Genomic DNA, 25,462 nt, shown 5'->3' on the forward strand with positions numbered 1-25,462 from the left:
CTTCAATGGAAAAGGTGAATTACCTAGGAGAACCCTATGGAAACACCTATAATTCTTCATGGAGAAATCACCCAAATTTCTCATGGAAGAATCAAGAGAGACCTCAACAAGGTTCAATAACAATAATGGTGGAAGAAACAGGCTTGGCAATACAAGCCTTTTCCATCATCTTCTCAGCAACAGACAGAGAATTCTAAGCAGAATACTCTGACTTAGCAACAATGGTCTCTGATCTAATCAAAACCACTCAAAGTTTCATGAATGAAACAAGGTCCTCCATCAGAAATTTGGAAGGATAAGTGGGACAGCTGAGCAAGAAAATTACCGAACTCCCTCCTAGTACTCTCCCAAGTAATACAGAAGAAAATCCAAAAGGAGAGTGCAAAGCCATAAACATGGCCGAATATGGAGAGGAAAGAGAGGAGGTGGACGCCACTGAGGAAGACCTCAATGGGCGTGCACCAACCTCCTCTGAGTTCCCCAATGAGGAACCATGGGAATCTGAGGCTCAAAATGAGACCATAGAGATTCCATTGGACTTACTTCTGCCTTTCATGAGCTCTGATGAGTATTCTTCCTCTGAAGAGGATGAGTATGTCACTGAAGATCAAGTTGCTAAATATCTTGGAGCAATCATGAAGCTAAATGACAAGTTATTTGGAAATGAGACTTGGGAAGATGAATCTCCCTTGCTCACCAAAGAACTGGATGACTTGTCTAGGCAGAAATTACCTCAAAAGAGACAAGATCCTGGGAAGTTTTCAATACCTTGTACCATAGGCACCATGACCTTCAAGAAAGCCTTGTGTGACTTAGGGTCAAGTGTGAACCTCATGCCTCTCTCTGTAATGGAGAAGCTAGGGATCTTTGAGGTACAAGCCGCAAAAATCTCACTAGAGATGGCAGACAACTCAAGAAAATAAGCTTATGGACTTGTAGAGAATGTTTTGGTTAAGATCAAGAACCATTACATCCCTACTGATTTCATAGTCTTAGAGACTGGGAAATGCATGGATGAAACCATCATCCTTGGCAGACCTTTCCTAGCCACAGCAAAAGCTGTGATTGATGTTGATAGAGGTGAAATGATCATTCAAGTGAATGAAGAATCCTTTGTGTTTAAAGCTCAAGGATATCCCCCTGTCACCATGGAGAGGAAGCATGAAGAGCTTCTCTCAAATCAGAGACAAACAGAGCCCCCACAGTCAAACTCTAAGTTTGGTGTTGGGAGGCCACAACCAAACTCTAAGTTTGGTGTTGGGAGGCCACAACCAAACTCTAAGTTTGGTGTTGGGAGGTTCCCACATTGCTCTGATCATTTGTAAGGCTCATTGAGAGCCCTCTGTCAAGCTACTGACATTAAAGAAGCGCTTGTTGGGAGGCAACCCAATGATTATATTTTATATATTTCTTTGTTATTTTATGTTTTTTGTAGGTTGATGATCATAAGAATTTAAAAATCAATGAAAAAAGCAAAAACAAAATGGAAAAACAGAAGAAAAAACAGCACACCCTGAGGAAGATGCTGCTGGCGTTCAAACGCCAGTAAGCCTAGCAGTTGGGCGTTTAACGCCTAGTCTGGCACCATTCTGGGCGTTTAACGCCAGAAAGGGGCACCAGACTGGCGTTAAACGCCAGAAAAGGGCTAGAAACCTGGCGTTAAACGCCAGGAATGGCACCAGCCCGGCGTTTAACGCCAGAAATGGCTCAAAACGTGAATTTGATGCCATTTGGTGCAGGGATGACTTTTCCGTGACACCACAGGATCTGTGGACCCCACAGGACCCCACCACCACTCTCTCTTCTTCCCCCATTCACCAATCACCTCAACACCTCTTCCCCAAAAACCCTTCACCTATCAATCCCATCTTTCTCTTCACCACTCCATCCTTCATAAATCCCCACCAACCTCACCCTTCAAATTCAAACCACTTTCCCTCCCAAACCCACCCATACTTGGCCGAACTCCTTCTCCCCTCTCTCCTATAAATACCCTTCTTCCCTTCTTCATTTTCACACAACCTAAACACCACTTCTTCCCTTCTTTGACCGAACACAATACCATCTCCCTCTCCCTCATTTCTTCTTCTTCTACTCTCTTCTTTCTTCTTTTGCTCGAGGACGAGCAAACATTTTAAGTTTGGTGTGGTAAAAGCGTTGCTTTTTCGTTTTTTCATAACCATTATGGCATCCAAGGCCGGAGAAACCTCTAAAAAGAGGAAAGGGAAGGCAAAAGCTTCCACCTCCGAGTCATGGGAGATGGATAGATTCATCTCAAGGGTGCATCAAGACCACTTCTATGAAGTTGTGGCCTTGAAGAAGGTGATCCCCGAGGTCCCCTTTTCACTCAAAAGGGGTGAATATCCGGAGATCCGCCATGAGATCCGAAGAAGAGGTAGGGAAGTACTTACCAACCCCATTCAACAAGTCGGAATCTTGATGGTTCAAGAGTTCTATGCCAATGCATGGATCACCAAGAACCATGATCAAAGTGTGAACCCGGATCCAAAGAATTATCTTACTATGGTTCGGGGGAAATACTTGGATTTTAGTCCGGAAAGTGTGAGGGTAGCGTTCAACTTGCCTATGATGCAAGGAGATGAACACCCTTACACAAGAAGGGTCAACTTTGATCAAAGGTTGGACCAAGTCCTCACAGTTATATGTGAAGAGGGCGCACAATGGAAGAGAGATTCAAGAGGCAAGCCGGTCCAATTGAGAAGGCATGACCTCAAGCCCGTGGCTAGAGGATGGTTAGAGTTCATTCAACGCTCAATCATTCCCACTAGCAACCGGTCCGAAGTTACTCTAGACCGGGCCATCATGATTCATAGCATCATGATTGGAGAAGAAGTGGAAGTTCATGAGGTTATAGCCCAAGAACTCTATAAAGTGGCGGACAAGTCTTCCACCTTAGCAAGGCTAGCCTTTCCTCATCTCATTTGTCACCTCTGTTATTCAGTTGGAGTTGACATAAAAAGAGATACCCCCATTGATGAGGACAAGCCCATCACCAAGAAAAGGATGGAGCACACAAGAGACCCCTCTCATCAAGAGATCCCTGAGATGCCTCAAGGGATGCACTTTCCTCCACAAGACTATTGGGAGCAAGTAAACACCTCCCTAGGAGAACTAAGTTCCAACATGGGACAACTAAGGGTGGAGCACCAAGAACACTCCATTCTCCTCCATGAAATTAGAGAAGACCAAAGAATCATGAGAGAGGAGCAACAAAGACAAGGAAGAGACATTGAGGAGCTCAAGCACTCCATAGGATCTTCAAGAGAAAGAAAGAGCCGCCATCACTAAGGTGGACCCGTTCTTTAATTTCCTTGTTCTTTAATCTTCTGTTTTTCGACTTTTAGTGCTTATGTTTGTCTATGTTTGTGTCTTATGATCATTAGTGTCTTAGTGTCTATGCCTTAAAGTTATGAATGTCCTATGAATCCATCACCTCTCTTAATGAAAATGTGCTTAATTGAAAAGGAGAAGAATTGCATGAATTTTAAATTTTATAACAGTTTAATTATATTGATGTGGTGGCAACACTTTTGTTCTCTGAATGTATGCCTGAACAGTGCATATGTCTTTTGAATTTGTGGTTCATGAATGTTGGCTCTTGAAAGAATGATGAAAAAGGAGACATGTTACTGAGGATCTGAAAAATCATAAAAATGATTCTTGAAGCAAGAAAAAGCAGTGAATACAAAAAAAAAAAAAAAAAAAAACAAAAAAAAAACAAAAACCGAAAAAAGAAAAAAAAAAGAGAAAAAGAAAGAAAACGAAAAGAATAAGAGTTGTGATCCAAGGCAAATAAGAGTGTGCTTAAGAACCCTGGACACCTCTAATTGGGGACTTTAGCAAAGCTAAGTCACAATCTGAAAAGGTTCACCCAATTATGTGTCTGTGGCATGTATGTATCCGGTGGTAATACTGGAAGACAGAGTGCTTTGGGCCACGGCCAAGACTCAATAAGTAGCTGTGTTCAAGAATCATCATACTTAACTAGGAGAATCAATAACACTATCTGGATTCTGAGTTCCTAAAGAAGCCAATCATTCTGAGTTCCAAAGGATAAAGTGAGATGCCGAAACTATTCAGAGGCAAAAAGCTAAAAGCCCCGCTCATCTAATTAATACTGATCTTCATAGATGTTTTTGGAGTTCATTGCATATTCTCTTCTTTTTATCTTATTTGACTTTCAGTTGCTTGGGGACAAGCAACAATTTAAGTTTGGTGTTGTGATGAGCGGATAATTTGTACGCTTTTTGGCATTGTTTTTAGTATGTTTTTAGCATCTTTTAGTTAGTTTTTAGTATATTTTTATTAGTTTTTAATTAAAATTCACTTTTCTGGACTTTACTATGAGTTTGTGTGCTTTTCTGTGATTTCAGGTATTTTCTGGCTGAAATTGAGGGATCTGAGCAAAAATCTGATCCAGAGACTCAAAAGGACTGCAGATGCTGTTGGATTCTGACCTCCCTGCACTCGAAGTGGATTTTCTGGAGCTACAGAAGCCCAATTGGCGCGCTCTCAACGGCGTTGGAAAGTCGACATCCTGGGCTTTCCAGCAATATATGATAGTCCATACTTTGCCCAAGATTTGATGGCCCAAACCGGCGTTCAAAGTCACCTCAAGAAATTCCAGCGTTAAACGCCGGAACTGGCACCTAATTGGGAGTTAAACGCCCAAACTGGCATAAAAGCTGGCGTTTAACTCCAAGAAGAGTCTCTACACGAAAATGCTTCATTGCTCAGCCCAAGCACACACCAAGTGGGCCCGGAAGTGGATTTTTATGTCATTTACTCATCTTTGTACACCTTAGGCTACTAGTTATCTATAAGTAGGACCTTTTACTATTGTATCTGTAGACTTTGGTAGCTATCTTCGTTTTATGCTATCTTAGATCATTGGGAGGCTGGCCATTCGGCCATGCCTAGACCTTATGCTTATGTATTTTCAACGGTGGAGTTTCTACACACCATAGATTAAGGTGTGGAGCTCTGCTGTACCTCGAGTATTAATGCAATTACTATTGTTCTTCTATTCAATTCCGCTTGTTCTTTGTCCAAGATATAACTTGTTCTTCAACTTGATGAAGGTGATGATTGACGCCCATCATCATTCTCACCTATGAACAAGGTGACTGACAACCATTCTTGTTCTACAAGCATTCGAGGCTTAGTGAATATCTCTTGGATTTCTGATTGCACGATGCATGGTTGATCGCCTGACAACCGAGTGCTCGCCTGACAAACGAGCCAGCCATTCCGTGAGATCAGAGTCTTCGTGGTATAGGCAAGAACTGATGGCGGCATTCAACAGAATCCGGAAGGTCTCACCTTGTCTGTGGTATTCTGAGTAGGATTCAATGATTGAATGACTGTGACGTGCTTCAAACTCCTAGCAGGCTAGGGCGTTAGTGACAGACGCAAAAGTATCAATGGATATTACTCCGGCCTGAACGAGAACCGACAGATGATTAGCCTATGCCGTGACAGAGCATCAGGGACGTATTTTCACTGAGAGGATGGGAGGTAGCTGCTGACAACAGTGAAACCCTACACGAGCTTGCCATGGAAAGGAGTAAGAAGGATTGGATGAAGGCAGTAGGAAAGCAGAGAGACGGAAGGGAAGGCATCTTCATACGCTTGTCTGAAGCTCTTACACCAATGATATACATAAGTATCTCTATCTTTATCTTTATGCTTTATTCGTTTATCACTATACCCATTTGAGTCTGCCTGACTGAGATTTACAAGATGACCATAGCTTGCTTCATACCACCAATCTCCGTGGGATCGACCCTTACTCGCGTAAGGTTTATTACTTGGACGACCCAGTGCACTTGCTGGTTAGTTGTGCGAAGTTGTGTTTATGCCATGGTATTGAGCACCAAGTCTTTGGAGCCATTACCGGGGATTGTTCATGTTTTGAAAAGTATTGATCACAATTTCGTGCACCAAGTTTTTGGCGCCGTTGCCGGGGATTGTTCTTGTGTATGGACAACTGACGGTTCATCTTGTTGCTTAGATTAGGCATTTATTTTTTTCGAAATTCTTGAAGATGAATTCTAGAGTTTCATGATGATTTGTTAAAATCTGGCTGGCTGAAAAGCCATGTCTAATCTTATTGGACCGAGGTTTCAACTGATCATCACAAGGTTTCAAGATCATCACAATAGCTTGTGATCTCTATCAATCTTGCTATTGGAGCAATGATCTGCTAAGGCTTGGCTGGCCATTGGCCATGTCTAGTGTTTTGGACCGAAGCTTTCTTTGAAAGCTTGGCTGGCTGTGAAGCCATGTCTAATTCCTGGACCGGAGTCTTAGACTAGCATTGCACTGATTCCTGGAATTCTCATTAAGAATTTTGATATCTTTTTCCACTTAATTTTCGAAAAATACAAAAAAAATCACAAAATCATAAAAACCAAAAATATTTGATGTTTCTTGCTTAAGTCTAGTGTCTCATCTTAAGTTTGGTGTCAATAGCATGCATTCATTCATGTGTCTTAAGGATCTTCAAGTACTTCTTGATGATTTCTTACTCTGATCTTTGAATTCTTTTGGCTTGAGTGTTTATGTGTCTCATATAGTGTCAGTAGTATACAAACTGCTAAGTTTGGTGTCTTGCATGCATTGTTATTTGATTCTTGTTGCATTTTGATTATTAAAAATCCAAAAACATTTTTTATTTGTGTCTTTTCAAGTCAATAATACAAGGAATTGAAGATTCAGAACATACTGCAGAGGAATTATACAGAAAAAGCTGGGCATTCAAAAATGCCCAGTGAAGAAGGCAGACTGGCGTTTAAACGCCAGCCAGGGTACCTGGTTGGGCGTTTAACGCCCAAAAAGGGTGCATTTTGGGCGTTAAACGCCAGAATGGATACTGTTCATACCCTGACCGAGCTCCTCCAACTCGGCAAATCTATGAAAAGTCCGACCTCGTCCTAAGGCCCACGCCTAGAGGTCGGACCTCGGACAACAAAGCAAGGAAGGCCCATCAAAAGGAACGCAGCCCAAAACCTAAAGGCCGAAAAGGCCTAGCAAAGGCGGTTCCACAAAGATAGGGATAAAACTCCCGAAAGATAAGATAAGATAAGAATATCTTATCCAGGGAAGATCACGGCCAAACTACTATAAATACACTGGAGCACCCAGGTATGACACACATTCTACATTCTACACATATCTGCTTGGACCATGCTAACTTAAGCATCGGAGTGTCATTGCAGGTACAACCACCAACCGCCAACACATCAAGCTCGGGTCCCTGACCCCCACCTCGGGCATCTCTAGACGACCGAGCTACGCGTTTCAGGTAACCCCCGGAACATTGGCGCCGTTGCCGGGGACCTGGAAGTCATCCCTTCACCATGGCGGACGACCCACTCAACAATGACCACGCTGCATCAGAACAAGAGGAGGAAGTTGACACCGGAGAACGACCGGACAGCCCTCTATCACCACGCACTCCAGGAGGAAACAAACAGAATCGCCCAAAGACATCACTCCCAAACAAGGATCCACAAAATCCCGAAAAAGAAAAGAGCTCGGAAATTCTAGAAGCAGTCCGGGCACAACAAAACCGACTGAAACAACTCGAAGAGGACATAAAGAAGCAAAAAGAAACTGAACAAGATCTGAGAAGGGAGGCTCGCAAGCGCAGAGAATTAGAAGAAAAACTGCGGAAAATAGAGGCCAACCTGAAAGATCGGACAGAACGCGACACCACCCCGAAGGCAACCATGATCCCTTCACGCAAGAGATCATGAAGGAGAAGGTACCGCGAAACTTCAAACCACCCGATATGGATCTCTACGACGGCACCACCGATCCAAGTCACCACCTCAGCAACTTCAGAAGCAGAATGTACCTAGTTGACGCCTCCGACGCGATTCGGTGCAAAGCCTTCCCCACCACTCTCACCAAGTCAGCCATGAAGTGGTTCGACAACCTGCCACCAAGATCAATCACCAGCTTCGAAGACCTAACCAAAAAATTCCTAACAAGGTTCTCCATTCAAAAGGACAAGGCAAAGCATGCCCCCAGTCTACTCGGGATCAAACAAGGTAACCAAGAAACTCTCCGAGAATACATGGAGCAATTCAACAAAGCCTGCCTGAACATACAACACTTGCCCACTGAAGCGGCCATCATGGGACTAGCAAACGGCCTAAAAGAGGGACCGTTTAGCCAATCCCTATCCAAACGATACCCGACCTCCCTATACGAGGTACAGGAGCGGGCAGAAAAATATATCAACATGGAAGAAACCTCCCAGCTAAGAGACTCTTCTAGGAAGGAATCAACCTACCCACTCCGAGATCGAGATCGGGAACAGAAGAAGAAAGAAGAACCCAACTCGGACAAGCCACGGAAGTACCACAACTACACCCCCCTCCGAGTCTCCCTGGTAGACGTCTACAGAGAAGTATGCCACACCGAAAAAATTCCACCGCCCCGACCTCTAAAACACAAGAGAGCGGGGAGAGATCGGTCCGAATACTGTGAATATCACAAGCTCTACGGTCACTCTACTAACGACTGCTACGACCTAAAAAACGTTATAGAAAAGCTAGCCAGAGAAGGAAAACTCGACAGATACATAGCAGAGAAAGGAGAAGCGACCAGGAAGAGGAGGCGGGGAGATAACGAAGATCGGGCCGAACAAACCCCACGAACCCCCGAAAGGCACGTTCACATGATAAATGGAGGGTTTGCGGGCGGAGGAACATCCCGATCCTCGCGAAAAAGACACCTCAAAGAAGTCTACCACGTCCGAGAAGACAGTCCCCTGCCCGAACTACCTACTATCTCGTTTACCCGAGAAGATGCTCAAGGGATAATACCCGGGCACGACGATCCAATGGTAATCACCATTATCCTAGCAAACGCCAACTTACATCGAACCCTGATTGACCAGGGAAGCTCAGCAGATATCCTGTTCAAAACAGCCTTCGACAAGCTCGTACTTGAAGAAAAAGAACTAAAGGCCTATCCCACCGACCTATTTGGGCTAGGGGATACCCCAATCCATCCCTTAGGATACGTCTCGCTACACACTACCTTTGGAAAAGGCGAGCAATCTAAAACATTAAACATCGACTACATTATAGTCGACGTCACTTCAGCATACAATGCCCTCATTGGACGACCAACCCTAAATAGACTGGCAGCTATAGTCTCGACCCCACACCTCTGTATGAAGTTCCCTACCGCAAAAGGAATCGCTACCCTAAAAGGCGACCAAAAACTAGCGCGGCGATGCTACAACGAAAGCCTGAGCCTAAAAGGGAAGGAGGTCAACACGATAGAACTCGGACGAGTGCAGTCCCGAGAAGACCTTCGACCACAACCAGAGGGAGAGACCGAAAAAGTCCAGATTGGGAACACACCTGAAAAAATAACAAACATAGGAGCAAACCTCAGAACGGGCCTAAAAGAGGAACTCATAACCCTCTTAAAGGAGAATTCCGACCTCTTCGCCTGGAAAGCCTCCGACATGCCAGGCATAAGCCCCGACCTGATGTGCCATAAGCTATCAGTTTACCCGGGATCCCGACCTGTCCAACAAAGACGCCGGAAGCTCGGACCCGAGCGCATGCAAGCGATAGAAGAACAAATACAAGCACTACTAGAGGCAGGGTTTATTAGGGAAGTAAAATACCCCCTATGGCTTGCAAACGTGGTCTTGGTAAAAAAGCCCAACGGAAAATGGAGGATGTGCGTCGACTACACAGACCTCAACAAAGCCTGCCCCAAAGACCCATATCCACTACCAAACATCGACACCTTAGTAGACGCAGCCTCCGGCTACAGATATCTCTCCTTCATGGACGCATACTCGGGATACAATCAAATCCCGATGTACGGACCCGACCAAGAGAAGACCTCGTTCATAACCCCAAGGGCAAACTACTGCTACGTAGTAATGCCCTTCGAGCTGAAGAACGCAGGGGCAACCTACCAGAGGCTAATGAACAAAGTGTTCTCAGAGCACATCGGACTACAGCTAGAGGTGTATGTCGACGACATGCTGGTAAAAACACAAGAAGACAGAAACTTGCTGACCGACCTCGCCAGCGTCTTCGGCACCCTCAGAAAACACAACATGAGACTTAACCCGACAAAGTGCACCTTCGCCGCAGAAGCCGAAAAGTTCTTAGGCTTCATGCTGACACAAAGGGGCATCGAAGCGAACCCGGACAAATGCCAAGCAATACTCAATATGAAGAGCCCGACGTGTGTCAAAGAAGTACAACAACTGAATGAAAGGCTAGCCGCCCTATCAAGATTCTTGGCAGGATCAGCGATAAAATCACTACCTCTCTACTCGCTCCTAAAGAAAGGGAAACCCTTCTCATGGACCCCGGAGTGCGAAAAAGCCTTCCAAGAATTCAAGGAATTCCTCGGGCAGCCACCAATCCTAACCCGACCTTTAAAAGGGGAAGAGCTCGTACTATACCTCTCGGTCGGACATCGAGCAGTCGCTTCAGCATTAATACGAGAAAATGACCAAGGACAACACCCCATATACTTTGTAAGCAAGGCACTACAAGGGGCCGAATTAAACTATCAGAAAATAGAAAAATTCGCCTACGCCCTAGTGTTCACAGCTCGGAGGCTCCGTCCCTACTTTCAAGCCCACACCATCAAAGTCCGGACAAATCAACCCATGAGACACATCCTACAAAAAACAGACCTGGCGGGACGAATCCTACAATGGGCGGTGGAACTGTCCGAGTTCGACCTCCACTACGAAGCCCGGACTACCATAAAATCTCAGTATCTAGCCGACTTCGTCGCGGAATACACTGAGACCCCTGGAACCCCACTCTCATGGAACCTGTATGTCGACGGATCCTCAAACAAAACAGGAAGTGGAGCAGGGGTTATACTCGAAAGCGACCAAGGAACGCGGATAGAACTATCCCTAAAATTCGAGTTCCAGGCTTCGAACAACCAAGCCGAATACGAGGCCCTACTAGCAGGCCTAAAACTAGCCGAAGAAGTCGGAGCCCAGAGAATCACGATCTTCAGCGACTCCCAGGTCGTCACGTCACAAGTAAATGGAAGCTACCAGGCCAAAGACCCAACTATGAAAAAATACCTGTACCAAACACAAGCACAACTACGCCACTTTTCAGAAATACAGATCCAGCACATACCTCGGGAACAAAACGCCCGGGCGGACGCCCTCTCAAAGCTAGCCAGCACCAAGCCCGGAGGCAACAACAGAAGTCTCCTCCAGGAGACCTTACAATCTCCCTCCGTGATAAGAGAGGAAGAAACGCTAAATATATCCAACCAACAGCAAGGATGGATGACCCCCATACTCAACTACCTGAAGTCGGGAACCCTCCCCACCGAGAGAAAGGAAGCTAAAAGACTCACGAAAGACGCCCAGAATTATACACTAATTCACGACGTATTATACAGAAGAGGATTCTCAATCCCCCTCCTTAGGTGCATCCCGACCTCAGAAACAAAGAGCGTCCTCGAAGAGGTCCACGGAGGCATGTGTGGGAACCATCTCGGAGCTCGGGCATTATCCAAGAAAGTAGTCCGAGCCGGGTTCTACTGGCCGACCTTGCAAAGAGACGCAACGGAATTTGTGAAAATATGCCCCCTGCCAAAAACACGCCAATTTTCACAAAGCACCACCCGAAGACCTTATCAGCGTCACCGCACCATGGCCCTTCGCAAAATGGGGACTTGACCTACTCGGCCCATTCCCCCAAGGACCGGGGCAAGTCAAATACCTCATAGTAGGGGTCGACTACTTCACAAAGTGGATCGAAGCTGAACCCTTAGCCACCATTACGGCTCAGAAAAGTCGCAAATTCCTATACAAAAACATTGTCACAAGGTTCGGAGTCCCCTACTCCATCACAACAGACAATGGAACACAGTTCACGGACACAAGTTTTCAGAACTTGGTGGCCGAACTAAAAATCAAACAACAATTCACCTCAGTCGAGCACCCACAAGCCAATGGACAAGCAGAGGCTGCAAATAAAGTCATCTTGGCCGGGTTAAAACGGAGACTCCAAGAGGCCAAAGGGGCATGGGCCGAAGAGCTCCCCCAAGTGCTATGGGCATATCGGACAACTCCACACTCTACAACAGGAGAATCGCCATTCCGACTAGCTTACGGGATGGAGGCAATGATTCCTATCGAAATAGAGGAAGGGTCACCTAGAACCATCTTCTACAACGAAGAAGGTAACCCGCAAGCACAAAAGGAAGAACTCGACCTCCTCCCCGAGGTCCGAGAAAGGGCCCGGATCCGAGAAGAAGCCTTAAAACGGCGGACGGCCCTCAGGTACAATCAGAAGGTAATAAAACGAAGCTTCTCCACTCACGACCTAATTCTAATCCGAAATGACATCGGAACACAAAAGTCGGGGGAAGGAAAGCTAGCCGCAAACTGGAAAGGACCCTACAAGGTAACGGAAGTCTTAGGAACAGGCTATTACAAAGTATCCGACCTAGAAGGCAATGAGCTGCCCAGGGCCTGGCACGCCTGTAATCTAAGACGGTACTACAGCTAGAAAAACTTAACCCGAGGTGTACTCTTTTTCCCTACAAGGGTTTTTTAATGAGACACCCGGTTAAGTAAGACACCCGACCTAGTCAAGGGTAAAACACTCTGTAAATATTCTTTCTTTTTTAATACTAATCAAATTTCTCTATTTTCTTTTCTTCTTCCTCATGATGAAACAAATCAAAAGTACCCCGCCAAGGCGCATTAATTTATGCTCGGTAAAACGCAAAAAATCATTTGCCAAAAAGACCGCACAAGGTCGGCAAAGATAAAGCGACGAGGTTCAAATTAATGTGAGAAGTTATAAAGTAACTCTGAAAAGGTTCAAAAAGCCAAATAAAAAGAGATTACAAAAATAACTTAAAAGGCCGACCAACGACAAGGTCGGACCCAACAAAGGGAAGTACTCAAACACCCGAGGTCCGAGGAAAAACCCGGATCCAAGAAAGAAGCCTTAAAGCGGCAAAAGCCAAGATTTCGAAAACGCTTACTAAAAAGTTGCTATACAAAAACAACTAAAAAGTACAAGCGAAGAAACGAAATCAAAAGAAGAGGCAAAGCCAAGATTTCGAAAACGCTTACTAAAAAGTTGCTATACAAAAACAACTAAAAAGTACAAGCGAAAAAACGAAATCAAAAGAAGAGGCAAAGCCAAGATTTCGAAAACGCTTACTAAAAAGTTGCTATACAAAAACAACTAAAAAAGTACAAGCGAAAAAACGAAATCAAAGGAAGAGGCAAAGCAAAGTTTCAAAGCGCTAGCTAAAAAAAAAAAAAGTTGTTATCCAAAAACAACTAAAAAAGCATAAAAGCGAAACAAAAAGTCAAAATGCGAATAAAACACCGCATAATAAAGCTAAAAAGTTACTACAAGTAGCTAAAAGCAAAAAGGTGTCCAAAGCGTTCACAGAAACCATCCAAAAGCAAAAGAGCCCACAGGCCGGGCAAAAAACCAAAAAAGATTACAGAGGATCAAGGTCCTTTCCGGACTCCACATCAACAGAAGGCTGCGGAGGAAACATAGAAATCGGGACTGCATCAACGGCACCGTCATCCCGGTTTGAAACCTCCACACCAGATCCATCCCCGGCCAAAGGTGAAGTCGGGTCCGCAACCGGAACCTTGAGGTCAGACACCGGAACCTCATCCTCATTGGGAGCAGGAACAATCTTTCCCTCCACAACAACGTTATCCGTACTAAATAAGCTCAGATCCAAGTCAGGAGCAAGAACCCGGACCTGAGCCTTCAAATTCTCGAACATAGCATCCATACCCTTAGCCACATGACCTTCCAGCTCGTAAAAATCATCCTGAGCAGATTGCAACTTCTCCCTTGTCTCCACAAGCTCGGCATATATCCGAGTATAATTCTCCGTCGCCGCCTTCGCCATCTCCTCGGACGCTTTCGCGGCCGCCACAGCCGCGGTAGCTTTAGCTTTCTCCTTCTCCAAAGAGGCCTCCAGCTCCGTAATCCTAGCAGCCTTCAGCTCACTAATCTTCTCGAACTCGGACTGAGCCTTCTCAAGTCGGGAGCTGGTCGCGCCAAGGGGGGATTTCTTGAACTCCCGGGCAATAGCAGCATGAAGACTGGCCATCCGAACACAACTCCGCGCCATATACTGAAAATGATGCTCCATAGACACGTCATCAGTAGAGATAAAAGTCTGAGGGAGAATATGCTGTTCAATCTAACCGAGAGCATCGAAATCCTTATCATTAAAACCCGCAAGCCCTTGAGAGGTCTTCTGCTTCTTGGGGGGAGGACCCGAGAACGGGGGAGGAGAAGAGGTAGCAGGCCCGGAGGTCGGAGGATCTTGACTTATAGCTCGGAACTGGGGAGTCGGAATAGTCTTCGACCGAGTCTGAACACCCACAGTAGTCTTCTGCGGAGAAGATCGGGCAGAAGCCTCCACAGCCTCGATATTTCGAGCAGCCACAGATTTCTTCGTCCGACGAAGAAACTTCATGGAATCCGCCTGAGAAGACATCTCTGCAGAAATAAAAAGAAAAAGATTACCACAACAGAAATTCCACCAAAACAGGCAAAACCAAAATACTAAGAAAAAATGAATCTCGAAGAGGTCGGGAACTACCTAACTCGGAACGGAGAAGGCTTGGATCTCCCAACATTTTCTTCGTGTCCAAGTGAGGTGCCCGACCCCATAAACTGCTCACCACACCCACAAAAGCCTGCTCCACCTCATCTAGACTCTCAAAAGTATACTTAGCAGACACTACATTCTCCTGCCAACAAAGAGGAAAAGAAGGCTCCCCACCCTCATCTAGAAAGAAAGGTCGGACGTCTCCAGTAGCCCGGACCTTGAAATAAAAGTTCTTGAAATCATGAAAGGACTCATCATAAAGGGTACAAAACTTCCTTCCCTGGTTAGCCCTAAAAGAGACCCAAGACACCTTCCCTCCACCCGACCCCGGCTTCGTCAACACAAACAAGTAAGAAAAAAGAGAGATAGAGGGAGCGACGCCCAAAAACTGACACAAAAGTTGAAACAGCTTTAGAAACGCCCAAGAATTTGGATGGAGCTGCGTAGGGGCAAGGTTACAAGACCACAACACCTCGGACTCCAGGTCGGTAAAAGGAAGTCGGACACTCAGCTTAGAGAAAAAACAATCATAAGCATAAAAGAAGAGCTTCTCGGAACTATCTAAAGGCGGGAAGCAAACTCTCTCCTCGGAATCCGGGGCTACTAGTTCATAATCCCTCTCAGACTCTCTATTCTCACATATGCTACAGTGCCTACGGAACCTAGCCAAATATTCAGAGTCTACCACAGAAGGGACTTTTAGAGGAAGAGGGTCTACCCAACCAAGACCACTTGGAATCTTGGTCGACATCGCTTGAAGAACCTTTCGAGACATAAAACTCTTACCTACAGAGAAGAAATACAACAGCAAGCAAAAATCACATAGAGAAGACAACAAAAAACCCATTCAGCAAAACCCAAGAACAAAAACGCCAGAGAACAAAAAAGAGCCCCCCCCATATTCAAAGAACAACGGCGGCGCCTCTTTTTGGGGCAACCCAGGCATAAAGAAAGAAGAAACAGACAAAGAGCCACACAAAAGAACAGAAAGCGTATGTGCACAAAGAAAAGAGACGGGAACAAACCTGGAAGAAAGAAAGAAGACGACGAGCTCCGAAGCAAGGAGAACGAAACGGCGGCACAGAGGAAACCCCGGAAAGACGCACGGAAAGACTCGGGGAAGAAGAACAAAGAGAAAGAAGAAGCGGTGCTCGAAAAAGAGATAGTGAAAACTTAGAAAAACAGGAAGGAACAGAATAAACGAAGAAAAAAGGGAGCAAATAAATAATGCCTTCACAGAGCCCGAACGGAAATCGAGGAGAAACGGTAAAATGCAATAAATGCAGGAAACGGCCATTTTTGAATTTTGAAAAACAACTATGCCCGAGTTCGACCTCCCAAAAAGGACGAACTCGGGCAGGGGCACTGTTCATACCCTGACCGAGCTCCTCCAACTCGGCAAATCTATGAAAAGTCCGACCTCGTCCTAAGGCCCACGCCTAGAGGTCGGACCTCGGACAACAAAGCAAGGAAGGCCCATCAAAAGGAACGCAGCCCAAAACCTAAAGGCCGAAAAGGCCTAGCAAAGGCGGTTCCACAAAGATAGGGATAAAACTCCCGAAAGATAAGATAAGATAAGAATATCTTATCCAGGGAAGATCACGGCCAAACTACTATAAATACACTGGAGCACCCAGGTATGACACACATTCTACATTCTACACATATCTGCTTGGACCCATGCTAACTTAAGCATTGGAGTGTCATTGCAGGTACAACCACCAACCGCCAACACATCAAGCTCGGGTCCCTGACCCCCACCTCGGGCATCTCTAGACGACCGAGCTACGCGTTTCAGGTAACCCCCGGAACAGATACCATTCTGGGCGTTTAACGCCAGGATGGCTAAATGGGGAAGATTTTGTTTTCAAATCAATTTTTTTTCAAGTTTTCAAAGTTTTTCAAAACCAAATCTTTTTCAAATCAAATCTTATCAATCAAATGTTTTCAAAATCAATTTCTTTCCTTTTTCAAAGATACTTACTAACAATTAATGATTTGATTGAACATTTTTTGCCTTTCCTGTTGAGGAAGGTTTTATGTTTGAATCATATCTTTTCTTGATAGGCAAGTCATTAATTTTTAAAATCATATCTTTTTAAAATTGTTTTCAAATCATATCTTCTCAATCAAATCTTTTTAACCACATCTTTTTCAAAAATAGTTTTCAGTCAAATCTTTCTAAATTCTAATTTCAAAATTTTTTTTCAAAAATCACGTGATTTCTTTTCCACTTTCAATTTTCGAAAAATTATCAACATCTTTTTTATTGAATTTTCGAAAATTCTCTTCCCTCCTTCTCACATCCTTCTATTTATGGAGTACCACTCCTTTTTAATGCACAATTCGAACCTTATCTAATTAAAGTTCGAATTCTTCTTCTCCTTCTTCTTTCTATTTTTCTTTTCCTCTGACACCTCAAGGAATCTCTATACTGTGACATAGAGGATTCCACATTTTCTTGTTCTCTTCTCTTTCATATGAGCAGGAACAAAGACAAAGGCATTCTTGTTGAAGCTGATCCTGAACCTGAAAGGACCTTGAAGAGAAAGCTAAGAGAAGCCAAAGCACAACTCTCTTTAGAGGACCTGACCGAATTCTTCAAAGACGAAGAAGACATGGCAGCCAAAAACAACAACAATGCCAACGATGCAAGGAAGGTGCTGGGTGACTTTACTGCACCTACTCCCGACTTCTATGGGAGAAGCATCTCTATCCCTGCCATTGGAGCAAACAACTTTGAGCTTAAGCCTCAATTAGTTTCTCTAATGCAACAGAATTGCAAGTTCCATGGAATTCCAATGGAAGATCCTCATCAGTTCTTAGCTGAATTCTTGCAAATCTATGACACAGTCAAGACTAATGGGGTAGACCCTGAGGTCTATAGACTGATGCTATTCCCTTTTGCTGTAAGAGACAGAGCTAGAATATGGTTGGACTCTCAACCTAAAGAAAGCCTGGACTCTTGGGAAAAGCTAGTCAATGCCTTCTTGGCAAAGTTCTTTCCACCACAAAGATGGAGTAAGCTTAGAGTGGAAGTCCAAACCTTCAGACAGAAGGATGGAGAATCCCTCTATGAAGCTTGGGAAAGATACAAACAATTGATCAGAAAATGTCCCTCAGACATGCTTTCTGAATGGAGCATCATAGGTATTTTCTATGATGGTCTCTCTGAACTATCCAAGATGTCTTTGGATAGCTCTGCTGGAGGATCTCTTCATCTGAAGAAGACGCCTACAGAGGCTCAAGAGCTAATTGAAATGGTTGCAAATAACCAATTCATGTACACTTCTGAAAGGAATCCTGTGAATAATGGGACTAGTCAAAAGAAAGGAGTTCTTGAGATTGACACTCTGAATGCCATACTGGCTCAGAATAAGATATTGACTCAACAAGTCAATTTGATTTCTCAAAGTCTGTCTGGAATGCAAAACGCACCAAACAGTACTAAGGATGCTTCATCTGAGGAAGAAGCTTATGATCCTGAGAACCCTTCAATGGAAAAGGTGAATTACCTAGGAGAACCCTATGGAAACACCTATAATTCTTCATGGAGAAATCACCCAAATTTCTCATGGAAGAATCAAGAGAGACCTCAACAAGGTTTCAATAACAATAATGGTGGAAGAAACAGGCTTGGCAATAACAAGCCTTTTCCATCATCTTCTCAGCAACAGACAGAGAGTTCTAAGCAGAATACCTCTGACTTAGCAACAATGGTCTCTGATCTAATCAAAACCACTCAAAGTTTCATGAATGAAACAAGGTCCTCCATCAGAAATTTGGAAGGACAAGTGGGACAGCTGAGCAAGAAAATTACTGAACTCCCTCCTAGTACTCTCCCAAGTAATACAGAAGAAAATCCAAAAGGAGAGTGCAAAGCCATAAACATGGCCGAATATGGAGAGGAAAGAGAGGAGGTGGACGCCACTGAGGAAGACCTCAATGGGCGTGCACCAACCTCCTCTGAGTTCCCCAATGAGGAACCATGGGAATCTGAGGCTCAAAATGAGACTATAGAGATTCCATTGGACTTACTTCTGCCTTCCATGAGCTCTGATGAGTATTCTTCCTCTGAAGAGGATGAGTATGTCACTGAAGATCAAGTTGCTAAATATCTTGGAGCAATCATGAAGCTAAATGACAAGTTATTTGGAAATGAGACTTGGGAAGATGAATCTCCCTTGCTCACCAAAGAACTGGATGACTTGTCTAGGCAGAAATTACCTCAAAAGAGACAAGATCCTGGGAAGTTTTCAATACCTTGTACCATAGGCACCATGACCTTCAAGAAGGCCTTGTGTGACTTAGGGTCAAGTGTGAACCTCATGCCTCTCTCTGTAATGGAGAAGCTAGGGATCTTTGAGGTACAAGCTGCAAAAATCTCACTAGAGATGGCAGACAACTCAAGAAAACAAGCTTATGGACTTGTAGAGAATTTTGGTTAAGATCGAGAACCATTACATCCCTACTGATTCCATAGTCCTAGAGACTGGGAAATGCATGGATGAAACCATCATCCTTGGCAGACCTTTCCTAGCCACAGCAAAAGCTGTGATTGATGTTGATAGAGGTGAAATGATCATTCAAGTGAATGAAGAATCCTTTGTGTTTAAGGCTCAAGGATATCCCCCTGTCACCATGGAGAGGAAGCATGAAGAGCTTCTCTCAAATCAGAGACAAACAGAGCCCCCACAGTCAAACTCTAAGTTTGGTGTTGGGAGGCCACAACCAAACTCTAAGTTTGGTGTTGGGAGGTTCCCACATTGCTCTGATCATTTGTAAGGCTCATTGAGAGCCCTCTGTCAAGCTACTGACATTAAAGAAGCGCTTGTTGGGAGGCAACCCAATGATTATATTTTATATATTTTCTTTTGTTATTTTATGTTTTTTGTAGGTTGATGATCATAAGAATTTAAAAAATCAATGAAAAAAAGCAAAAACAAAATGGAAAACAGGAAGAAAAACAGCACACCCTGGAGGAAGATGCTGCTGGCGTTCAAACGCCAGTAAGCCTAGCAGTTGGGCGTTTAACGCCCAGTCTGGCACCATTCTGGGCGTTTAACGCCAGAAAGGGGCACCAGACTGGCGTTAAACGCCAGAAAAGGGCTAGAACCTGGCGTTAAACGCCAGGAATGGGCACCAGCCCGGCGTTTAACGCCAGAAATGGCTCAAAACGTGATTTTGAAGGCCATTTGGTGCAGGGATGACTTTTCCTTGACACCACAAGATCTGTGGACCCCACAGGATCCCCACCAACCCCACCACTCTCTCTCTCTTCTTCACCCATTCACCAATCACCTCAACACCTCTTCCCCATAAACCCTTCTTCACTCCTTCATCTTCACACAACCTAAACACCACTTCTCCCCCTCTCTTTGGCCGAACACAACGCCATTCCCTTCTTCCTCATTCCTTCTACTTCTACTCTCTTCTTTCTTCTTTTGCTCGAGGACGAGCAAACCTTTTAAGTTTGGTGTGGTAAAAGCATTGCTTTTTGTTTTTCCATAACCATTTATGGCATCTGAAGCCGGTTCAACTGAGAAGGCATGACCTCAAGCCCATCACTAAGAAAAAGATGGAGCAAACAAGAGATTCCTGAGATACCTCAAGGGATGCACCTTCCTCCACAAGACTATTTGGAGCAAGTAAACACCTCCCTAGGAGAACTAAGTTCCAACATGGGACAACTAAGGGTGGAGCACCAAGAACACTCCATTCTCCTCCATGAAATTAGAGAAGACCAAAGAATCATGAGAGAGGAGCAACAAAGGCAAGGAAGAGACATTGAGGAGCTCAAGCACTCCATAGGATCTTCAAGAGGAAGAAAGAGCCGCCATCACTAAGGTGGACCCGTTCTTTGATTTCCTTGCTCTTTATTCTTCTGTTTTTCGAATTCTATGCTTATGTTTATCCATGTTTGTGTCTTGTGATCATTAGTGTCTTAGTGTCTATGCCTTAAAGTTATGAATGTCCTATGAATCCATCACCTTTCTTGAATAAAAACGTGCTTAATTGAAAAGGAAAGAATTGCATGAATTCTGAATTTTATAGCAGTTTAATTATTTTGATGTGGTGGCAACACTTTTGTTCTCTGAATGTATGCTTGAACAGTGCATATGTCTTTTGAATTTGTGGTTCATGAATGTTGGCTCTTGAAAGAATGATGAAAAAGGAGACATGTTACTGAGGATCTGAAAAATCATAAAAATGATTCTTGAAGCAAGAAAAAGCAGTGAATACAAAAAAAAAAAAGAGAGAAAAACCGAAAAAAAAAAGAAAAAAGAAAAGAAAGAAAAAGAAAGAAATAAAGTTGTGATCCAAGACAATAAGAGTGTGCTTAAGAACCCTGGACACCTCTAATTGGGGACTTTAGCAAAGCTAAGTCACAATCTGAAAAGGTTCACCCAATTATGTGTCTGTGGCATGTATGTATCCGGTGGTAATACTGGAAGACAGAGTGCTTTGGGCCACGGCCAAGACTCAATAAGTAGCTGTGTTCAAGAATCATCATACTTAACTAGGAGAATCAATAACACTATCCGGATTCTGAGTTCCTAAAGAAGCCAATCATTCTGAATTCCAAAGGATAAAGTGAGATGCCAAAACTATTCAGAGGCAAAAAGCTAAAAGCCACGCTCATCTAATTAATACTGATCTTCATAGATGTTTTTGGAGTTCATTGCATATTCTCTTCTTTTTATCTTATTTGACTTTCAGTTGCTTGGGGACAAGCAACAATTTAAGTTTGGTGTTGTGATGAGCGGATAATTTGTACGCTTTTTGGCATTGTTTTTAGTATGTTTTTAGTATCTTTTAGTTAGTTTTTAGTATATTTTTATTAGTTTTTAATTAAAATTCACTTTTCTGGACTTTACTATGAGTTTGTGTGTTTTTCTGTGATTTCAGGTATTTTCTGGCTGAAATTGAGGGATCTGAGCAAAAATCTGATCCAGAGACTCAAAAGGACTGCAGATGCTGTTGGATTCTGACCTCCCTGCACTCGAAGTGGATTTTCTGGAGCTACAGAAGCCCAATTGGCGCGCTCTCAACGGCGTTGGAAAGTAGACATCCTGGGCTTTCCATCAATATATGATAGTCCATACTTTGCCCAAGATTTGATGGCCCAAACCGGCGTTCAAAATCACCTCAAGAAATTCCAGCGTTAAACGCCGGAACTGGCACTTAATTGGGAGTTAAACGCCCAAACTGGCATAAAAGCTGGCGTTTAACTCCAAGAAGAGTCTCTACACGAAAATGCTTCATTGCTCAGCCCAAGCACACACCAAGTGGGCCCGGAAGTGGATTTTTATGTCATTTACTCATCTTTGTACACCTTAGGCTACTAGTTATCTATAAGTAGGACCTTTTACTATTGTATCTGTAGACTTTGGTAGCTATCTTCGTTTTATGCTATCTTAGATCATTGGGAGGCTGGCCATTCGGCCATGCCTAGACCTTATGCTTATGTATTTTCAACGGTGGAGTTTCTACACACCATAGATTAAGGTGTGGAGCTCTGCTGTACCTCGAGTATTAATGCAATTACTATTGTTCTTCTATTCAATTCCGCTTGTTCTTTGTCCAAGATATCACTTGTTCTTCAACTTGATGAAGGTGATGATTGACGCCCATCATCATTCTCACCTATGAACAAGGTGACTGACAACCATTCTTGTTCTACAAGCATTCGAGGCTTAGTGAATATCTCTTGGATTTCTGATTGCACGATGCATGGTTGATCGCCTGACAACCGAGTGCTCGCCTGACAAACGAGCCAGCCATTCTGTGAGATCAGAGTCTTCGTGGTATAGGCAAGAACTGATGGCGGCATTCAAGAGAATCCGGAAGGTCTCACCTTGTCTGTGGTATTCTGAGTAGGATTCAATGATTGAATGACTGTGACGTGCTTCAAACTCCTAGCAGGCTAGGGCGTTAGTGACAGACGCAAAAGTATCAATGGATATTACTCCGGCCTGAACGAGAACCGACAGATGATTAGCCTATGCTGTGACAGAGCATCAGGGACGTATTTTCACTGAGAGGATGGGAGGTAGCTGCTGACAACAGTGAAACCCTACACGAGCTTGCCATGGAAAGGAGTAAGAAGGATTGGATGAAGGCAGTAGGAAAGCAGAGAGACGGAAGGGAAGGCATCTTCATACGCTTGTCTGAAGCTCTTACACCAATGATATACATAAGTATCTCTATCTTTATCTTTATGCTTTATTCGTTTATCACTATACCCATTTGAGTCTGCCTGACTGAGATTTACAAGATGACCATAGCTTGCTTCATACCACCAATCTCCGTGGGATCGACCCTTACTCGCGTAAGGTTTATTACTTGGACGACCCAGTGCACTTGCTGGTTAGTTGTGCGAAGTTGTGTTTATGCCATGGTATTGAGCACCAAGTCTTTGGAGCCATTACCGGGGATTGTTCATGTTTTGAAAAGTATTGATCACAATTTCGTGCACCAAGTTTTTGGCGCCGTTGCCGGGGATTGTTCTTGTGTATGGACAACTGACGGTTCATCTTGTTGCTTAGATTAGGTATTTTTTTTTTCAGAGTTCTTAAGAATGAATTCTAGTGTTTCAAGGTGATGTTCTTATCATCACCAAAGCTGATTGATCCTCATCAATTGAGCTCTTGAATGCAATGTCCTGCTGAAGCTTAGCTAGCTATGTCTAATTCCTTTAGACTAAAGCTTTAGACTAACATTGCATGATTCCTGGAATTCTAATTAAGAATTTTGATACCTTTATTTTCTTTTCCACTTAATTTTCGAAAAAATCCAAAAAAAATCACAAAATCATAAAAACCAAAAATATTTGATGTTTCTTGCTTAAGTCTAGTGTCTCATCTTAAGTTTGGTGTCAATAGCATGCATTCATTCATGTGTCTTAAGGATCTTCAAGTACTTCTTGATGATTTCTTACTCTGATCTTTGAATTCTTTTGGCTTGAGTGTTTATGTGTCTCATATAGTGTCAGTAGTATACAAACTGCTAAGTTTGGTGTCTTGCATGCATTGTTATTTGATTCTTGTTGCATTTTGATTATTAAAAATCCAAAAACATTTTTTATTTGTGTCTTTTCAAGTCAATAATACAAGGAATTGAAGATTCAGAACATACTGCAGAGGAATTATACAGAAAAAGCTGGGCATTCAAAAATGCCCATTGAAGAAGGCAGATTGGCGTTTAAACGCCAGCCAGGGTACCTGGTTGGGCGTTTAACGCCCAAAAAGGGTGCATTTTGGGCGTTAAACGCCAGAATGGATACCATTCTGGGCGTTTAACGCCAGGATGGCTAAAGGGGGAAGATTTTGTTTTCAAATCAATTTTTTTCAAGTTTTCAAAGTTTTTCAAAACCAAATCTTTTTCAAATCAAATCTTATCAATCAAATGTTTTCAAAATCAATTTCTTTCCTTTTTCAAAGATACTTACTAACAATTAATGATTTGATTGAACACTTTTTGCCTTTCCTGTTGAGGAAGGTTTTATGTTTGAATCATATCTTTTCTTGTTAGGCAAGTCATTAATTTTTAAAATCATATCTTTTTAAAATTGTTTTCATGTCATATCTTCTCAATCAAATCTTTTTAACCACATCTTTTTCAAAAATAGTTTTCAATCAAATCTTTCTAATTTCTAATTTCAAAATCTTTTTCAAAAATCACTTGATTTCTTTTCCACTTTCAATTTTCGAAAAATTATCAGCATCTCTTTTATTGAATTTTCGAAAATTCTCTTCCCTCCTTCTCACATCCTTCTATTTATGGAGTACCACTCCTTTTTAATGCACAATTCGAACCTTATCTAATTAAAGTTCGAATTCTTCTTCTCCTTCTTCTTTCTATTTTTCTTTTCCTCTGACACCTCAAGGAATCTCTATACTGTGACATAGAGGATTCCACATTTTCTTGTTCTCTTCTCTTTCATATGAGCAGGAACAAAGACAAAGGCATTCTTGTTGAAGCTGATCCTGAACCCGAAAGGACCTTGAAGAGAAAGCTAAGAGAAGCCAAAGCACAACTCTCTTTAGAGGACCTGACCGAATTCTTCAAAGAAGAAAAACACATGGCAGTCGAAAACAACAACAATGCCAACAATGCAAGGAAGGTACTGGGTGACTTTACTGCACCAACTCCCGACTTCTATGGGAGAAGCATCTCTATCCCTTCCATTGGAGCAAACAACTTTGAGCTTAAGCCTCAATTAGTTTCTCTAATGCAACAGAATTGCAAATTCCATGGACTTCCAATGGAAGATCCTCATCAGTTCTTAGCTGAGTTCTTGCAAATCTGTGACACAGTCAAGACTAATGGGGTAGACCCTGAGGTCTATAGACTGATGCTATTCCCTTTTGCTGTAAGAGACAGAGCTAGAATATGGTTGGACTCTCAACCTAAAGAAAGCCTGGACTCTTGGGAAAAGCTAGTCAATGCCTTCTTGGCAAAGTTCTTTCCACCACAAAGATGGAGTAAGCTTAGAGTGGAGGTCCAAACCTTCAGACAGAAGGATGGAGAATCCCTCTATGAAGCTTGGGAAAGATACAAACAATTGATCAGAAAATGTCCCTCAGACATGCTTTCTGAATGGAGCATCATAGGTATTTTCTATGATGGTCTCTCTGAACTATCCAAGATGTCTTTGGATAGCTCTGCTGGAGGATCTCTTCATCTGAAGAAGACGCCTACAGAGGCTCAAGAGCTAATTGAAATGGTTGCAAATAACCAATTCATGTACACTTCTGAAAGGAATCCTGTGAATAATGGGACTAGTCAGAAGAAAGGAGTT

General features: G+C 43.3%; 2 non-coding genes across 2 annotated transcripts; both read right to left on the reverse strand.

Annotated features, from left to right (window-relative positions):
- Nucleotides 1–17,681: 17,681 nt before the first annotated feature.
- Nucleotides 17,682–17,789, reverse strand: LOC130958630 (small nucleolar RNA R71). The gene has a single exon (XR_009077743.1). It is a non-coding gene; the product is annotated as a small nucleolar RNA R71 (small nucleolar RNA).
- A 7,358-nt stretch (nt 17,790–25,147) lies between these two features.
- Nucleotides 25,148–25,255, reverse strand: LOC130958217 (small nucleolar RNA R71). Its single transcript, XR_009077350.1, has one exon. It is a non-coding gene; the product is annotated as a small nucleolar RNA R71 (small nucleolar RNA).
- Nucleotides 25,256–25,462: the final 207 nt, after the last annotated feature.

This window comes from Arachis stenosperma, chromosome 10 (genome assembly GCF_014773155.1).
Source record: "Arachis stenosperma cultivar V10309 chromosome 10, arast.V10309.gnm1.PFL2, whole genome shotgun sequence".
Classification (NCBI taxonomy): domain Eukaryota; kingdom Viridiplantae; phylum Streptophyta; class Magnoliopsida; order Fabales; family Fabaceae; genus Arachis; species Arachis stenosperma.